The sequence below is a fragment of the Arachis hypogaea genome, chromosome 14, assembly GCF_003086295.3.
Source record: "Arachis hypogaea cultivar Tifrunner chromosome 14, arahy.Tifrunner.gnm2.J5K5, whole genome shotgun sequence".
In the NCBI taxonomy this organism is placed as follows: domain Eukaryota; kingdom Viridiplantae; phylum Streptophyta; class Magnoliopsida; order Fabales; family Fabaceae; genus Arachis; species Arachis hypogaea.
Genome location: NC_092049.1, coordinates 42567488 through 42574106, shown reverse-complemented (window position 1 = coordinate 42574106; position 6619 = coordinate 42567488). Strand labels below are relative to the sequence as shown.

The 6619-nt window shown below is 36.3% G+C and overlaps 1 non-coding gene across 1 annotated transcript; it reads left to right on the top strand.

Annotated features, from left to right (window-relative positions):
* Positions 1 to 202: 202 nt before the first annotated feature.
* On the top strand, positions 203 to 310 carry LOC112746493 (small nucleolar RNA R71). Its single transcript, XR_003174374.1, has one exon. It is a non-coding gene; the product is annotated as a small nucleolar RNA R71 (small nucleolar RNA).
* The last annotated feature ends 6309 nt before the right edge of the window (positions 311 to 6619 follow it).

The window sequence follows — 6619 nt, the reverse complement described above, 5'->3', positions numbered from 1 at the left end:
CCTTCTTCATAGGCATCCCATTATTCACAGCATTCCTTTCAGAAGTGTACATGAACTGGTTATTTGCAACCATGTCAATGAGTTCTTGAGCTTCTGCAGGTGTTTTCTTTAGGTGAATGGATCCACCTGCAGAAGTATCCAATGACATCTTTGATAACTCAGATAAACCATCATAGAATATATCCAGGATGGTCCATTCTGAAAGCATGTCAGAAGGACACTTTTTGGTCAGTCCTTTGTATCTCTCCCAAGCTTCATAGAGGGATTCACCTTCTTTCTGTCTGAAGGTTTGAACATCCACTCTAAGCTTGCTCAGCTTTTGAGGAGGAAAGAACTTGGCTAAGAAAGCCTTGACCAGCTTATCCCAAGAGTTCAGGCTATCCTTGGGTTGAGAATCCAACCACACTCTAGCTCTGTCTCTTACAGCAAAAGGGAAAAGCATGAGCCTGTAGACTTCAGGATCTACTCCATTAGTCTTAACAGTATCACATATCTGCAAGAATTCAGTTAAGAACTGAAAGGGATCTTCAGATGGAAGTCCATGAAACTTGCAGTTTTGCTGCATCAGAGAAACTAGCTGAGGTTTCAGCTCAAAGTTGTTTGCTCCAATGGCAAGAATGGAGATGCTTCTTCCATGTAAATTGGAATTAGGTGCAGTAAAGTCACCAAGCATTCTCCTTGCATTATTGTTGTTGGGTTCGGCTGCCATCTCCTTTACTTGTTCGAAATTTTCAAAAAGGTTGTCTCTGGATTGTTGTAATTTAGCTTCTCTTAGTTTCCTCTTCAGAGTCCTTTCAGGTTCTGGATCAGCTTCAACAAGAATGCCTTTTTCTTTGTTCCTGCTCATAAGAAAGAGAAGAGAACAAGAAAGGAAGAGGAATCCTCTATCTCACAGTAAAGAGGTTCCTTATTGTTAGTAGAAGAAGAAAAGGAATAGGGGTGTAATGTAAGGAAAGAAACACATTTGTGAGGAGAGCAGAGATGTGAGATGAAGAGAAGTGTTAGTAGATGAATAAACAAATAGAAGGAGATGAGATAGGGAGAGAATTTTCAAAAATTATTTTTGAAAAAGAGTTGGTGATTTTCGAAAATAGTTTTTGAAAAAGGTTAGTGGTTTTTCGAAAATTCAAATAAAAAAAATAATTAGTTTAATTAAAAAGAAATTTTGAAAAAAGGGGGAAGATATTTTCGAAAATTAGAGAGAGAGAGTTAGTTAGGTGGTTTTGAAAAAGATAAGAAACAATCAAAAAGTTAGTTAGTTAGTTGAAACAAATTTTGAAAATCAATTTTTGAAACGAGAAGGAGATAAGAAGTTAGAAAAGATATTTTGAAATCAAATTTTGAAAAAGATAAGATAAGAAGATATTTTTTTTTTTGAAAAGATATGATTGAAGTTAGTTTTTGAAAAAGATTTGATTTTTAAACTCACAATTAATGACTTGATTCACAAGAAATCACAAGATATGATTCTAGAACTTAAAGTTTGAATCTTTCTTAATAAGCAAGTAACAAACTTGAAATTTTTGAATCAAAACATTAATTGGTGATGTTATTTTCGAAAATTTGATATAAAAATAAGAAAAAGATTTTTGAAAAATGTTTTTAGAATTTTGGAAAATAACTAAAAAAATGAAAAAGATTTGATTTTTGAAAAAGATTTTTGAAAAAGATAGGATTTTTAAATTGAAAATTTGATTTGACTCATGAAAACAACTAGATTTTAAAAATTTTTGAAAAAGTCAAATCTAATTTTTGAATTTATGAGAGAGAAAAAGGGAAAGATATTTTTCTTTTTTATTTTTGAATTTTTATGATGAGAGAAAAAAACAAGAAAAATGATGCAATGCATGAAAGTTATGGATCAAAACAATGAATGCATGCAAGAATGCTATGAATGTCAAGATGAACACCAAGAACACTATGAAGATCATGATGAACATCAAGAACACATTTTTGAAAAATTTTTTTTAATGCAAAGAAAACATGTAAGACACCAAACTTAGAATTCTTTAATGCTTAGACACTAAGAATTCAAGAATGCATATGAAAAACAAGAAAAGACACAAAACATGCAAATGCAAAGATCAAACAAGATGACTTACCAAGAACAACTTGAAGATCATGAAGAACACTATGAATGCATGATTATTTTCGAAAAATGCAAGATGCACATGCAATTGAAACCAAACTTATAACATGACACATGACTCAAACAAGAAACACAAAAATATTTTTGATTTTTATGATTTTCTAATTTTTTTGGATTTTTATTTTATATTTTTCGAAAATTATTTAGAAGAGAGAAAAATAAGGATTCAAAATTTTTAATATGAATTCCAGGAATCTTATGCTCTAAAGCTCCAATCAAAGGGTCAGGCATGGCTTAATAGCCAGCCAAGCTTTAGTATGTAACTCAGACATGACACGTCTAACATGCCCTACAGTCGTATTAGACATGGCTTTACAGCTAGCCATGCTTCATGAAACACTAGAATTCATTCTTAAAAATTCTGAAGAAAAATAGAGTTTTGAAAACATTTTTTTTTTTCGAAAACAAAAGAAAAATTTTTGAAAGATTTTTGAAAAATTTTTGAAAACAAAACAAAGAGAAAATTACCTAATCTGAGCAACAGGATAAACCGTTAGTTGTCCAAACTCGAACAATCCCCGGCAACGGCGCCAAAAACTTGGTATGCGAAATTGCTACTCAGGTTGTGAATTGTGGTTCGAAATTGATTCCCTGGCAATGGCACCAAAAACGGATGCACAGAACCATGGTCTAAACATATCTTCACAACTTCGCATAACTAACCAGCAAGTGCACTGGGTCGTCCAAGTAATATCTTACGTGAGTAAGGGTCGAATCCCACGGAGATTGTCGGTATGAAGCAAGCTATGGTCACCTTGTAAATCTCAGTCAGGCGGATATAAATTGATAATGGTGTTTTCGAAATTAATAAATAAAAGAAAGGATAGAAATACTTATGTAAATCATTGGTGAGAGTTTCAGATAAGCGAATAGAGATGCTTTCGTTCCTCTGAACCTCTGCTTTCCTGCTATCTTCATCCAATCAGTCTTACTCCTTTCCATGGCTGGCTTTATGTGATACATCACCACTGTCAATGGCTACTTTCGGTCATCTCTCGGGAAAATGATCCAATGCCCTGTCACGGCACGGCTAATCGTCTGGAGGCATCACCCTTGTCAATGGCTTCATCTTATCCTCTCAGTGAAAATTGTCAACGCACCCTGTCACGGAACGGCTATTCATCTGTCGGTTCTCAATCATGCTGGAATAGGATTTACTATCCTTTTGTGTCTGTCACTAACGCCCTGCAATCGCGAGTTTGGAGCTCGTCACAATCATTCATTCATTGAATCCTACTCGGAATACCACAGACAAGGTTTAGACCTTTTGGATTCTCTTGAATGCCGCCATCATTCTAGCTTACACCACGAAGATTCTGATTAAGAGATTTAAGAGATACTCATTCAATTCTAATGTAGAACGGAAGTGGTTGTCAGGCACGTGTTCATAGGGAATGATGATGATTGTCACTTTCATCACATTCAGATTGAAGTGCGAATGAATATCTTAGAAGCGAAATAAGATGAATTGAATAGAAAACAGTAGTACTTTGCATTAATCTTTGAGGAACAGCAGAGCTCCACACCTTAATCTATGGAGTGTAGAAACTCTACCGTTGAAAATACATAAGTGATAGTCCAGGCATGGCCGTGTGGCCAGCCCCTCTGATCTAAGAACCAGGCGTCCAAAGATGGTCAAAAAGACGTCTAATACAATAGTGAAAGGTCCTATTTATAATAAACTAGCTACTAGGGTTTACAGAAGTAAGTAATTGATGCATAAATCCACTTCCGGGGCCCACTTGGTGTGTGCTTGGGCTGAGCTTGAGTGTTGCACGTGTAGAGGTCCTTCTTGGAGTTGAACGCCAGCTTTTGTGCCAGTTTGGGCGTTCAACTCTGGTTTTGGCTCCTTTTCTGGCGCTGGACATCAGATTTGGGCAGAAAGCTGGCGTTGAACGCCAGTTTACGTCGTCTATTCTTGGCCAACGTATGGACTATTATATATTGCTGGAAAGCCCTGGATGTCTACTTTCCAACGCAATTGGAAGCGCGCCATTTCGAGTTCTGTAGCTCCAGAAAATCCACTTTGAGTGCAGGGAGGTCAGAATCCAACAGCATCAGCAGTCCTTCTTCAACCTCTGAATATGATTTTTGCTCAAGTCCCTCAATTTCAGCCAGAAAATACCTGAAATCACAGAAAAACACACAAACTCATAGTAAAGTCCAAAAATGTGAATTTAACATAAAAACTAATGAAAACATCCCTAAAAGTAACTAGATCCTACTAAAAATATACTAAAAACAATGCCAAAAAGCGTATAAATTATCCGCTCATCAGCGTGCCAATTTGGTTTCTGTAGCTCCTGAAAATCCACTTCGAGTGTAGGGAGGTCAGAATCCAACAGCATCTGCAGTCCTTTTTCAGCCTCTGAATAAGATTTTTTCTCAGGTCTCTCAATTTCAGCCAGAAAATTCCTGAAATCATAGAAAAACACAAAAAATCATAGTAAAGTCCAGAAATATGAATTGTGCATAAAAACTAATAAAAACATAGTAAAAACTAACTAAATTATACTAAAAACTACCTAAAAACAATGCCAAAAAGCGTATAAATTATCCGCTCATCACAACACCAAACTTAAATTGTTGCTTGTCCCCAAGCAACTGAAAATCAAATAGGATAAAAAGAAGAGAATATAATATAATTTCTAAAATATCAATGAAACTTAGCTCCAATTAGATGAGCGGGACTAGTAACTTTTTGCCTTTGAACAGTTTTGGCATCTCACTTTATCCTTTGAAGTTCAGAATGATTGGCATCTATAGGAACTCAGAATTTAGATAATGTTATTGATTCTCCTAGTTTAGTATGTTGATTCTTGAACACAACTACTTTATGAGTCTTGGCCGTGGCCCTAAGCACTTTGTTTTCCATTATTACCACCGGATACATAAATGCCGCAGACACATAACTAGGTGTACCTTTTCAGATTGTGACTTAGCTTTGCTAGAGTCCCCAATTAGAGGTGTCCAGGGTTCTTAAGCACACTTTTTTTTCTTTGGATCACGACTTTAACCGTTCAGTCTCAAGCTTTTCACTTGACACCTTCACGCCACAAGCACATGGTTAAGGACAACTTGGTTTAGCCGCTTAGGCCAGGATTTTATTCCTGTGGCGCTCCTATCGATTAATGCTCAAAGCCTTGGATCTTTTTTATTTTTCCCTTGCCTTTTGGTTTAAAGGGTTACTGGCTTTTTTTTCTTGCTTTTTCTTTTTCTTTTATTTTTCGCCTTTTTTTTTTCGCAAGCCTTGTTTTTCACGACTTTTTCTTGCTTCAAGAATCAATTTTATGATTTTTCAGATTATCAATAACATTTCTCCTTTTCCATAATTCTTTCAAGAGCCAACAATTTTAATATTCATAAATAACAAATTCAAAAGACATATGCACTGTTCAAGAATTCATTCAGAAAACAAAAGGTATTGTCGCCACATCAAAATAATTAAACTAATTTCAAGGATTAATTCGAAATCATGTACTTCTTGTTCTTTTGTGGTTAAAACATTTTTCATTTAAGAAAGGTGATGGATTCATAGGACATTCATAGCTTTAAGGCATAGACACTTAAACACTAATGATCATGTAATAAAGACACAAAACATAAATAAACATAAAGCATAGAGAATGAAAACAGAAAAAATAAATAGACAAGGAGATTAAGGAACGGGTCCACCTTAATGAGGGTGGCGTCTCCTTCCTCTTGAAGAACCAATGGTGCTCTTGAGCTGCTTTATGTCTCTTCCTTGCCTTTGTTGCTCCTCCCTCATAGCTCTTTGATATTCTCTAATTTCATGGAGGAGGATGGAATGCTCTTAGTGCTCCACCCTTAATTGTCCCATGTTGGAGCTTAATTCTCCTAAGGAGGTGTTGATTTTCTCCCAATAGTTTTGTGGAGGAAAGTGCATCCCTTGAGGCATCTCAGGGATTTCATGATGAGAAGCTTCTTCATGCTCTTGTTGAGGTCCATGAGTGGGCTCTCTTCCTTTTGAGCTTGAAAGGGACCTCAGGGATCACCTTCTTCTTGGCCACAACTTCATAGAAGTGGTCTTGATGGACCTTTGAGATGAATCTTTTCATCTCCCATGACTCAGAGGTGGAAGCAATTGCCTTCCCTTTCCTCTTTCTTGAGGTTTCTCTGGCCTTAGGTGCCATAAATGGTTATGGAAAAACAAAAGCAATGCTTTTACCACACCAAACTTAAAAGGTTTGCTCGTCCTCGAGCAAAGGAAGAAAGAAAGTAGTAGAAGAAGAAGAAAATGGAGGAGGTGGAGAGAGATATGTGATTCGGCCAAGGGGTAGAAGTAGTGGTTGTAATGTGTGAAAATGAAGGAGTGGTGAGGGATTTATATAGGGGTGGGGAGGGTTAGGTTTCGTGTATTAGGGTTGGGTTTGGGAGGGAAAGGATTTTGAATTTGGAGGTAAGTGGGGTTTTTGGGAAAGAGTAGATGGATGTGATTGGTGAAGAGGT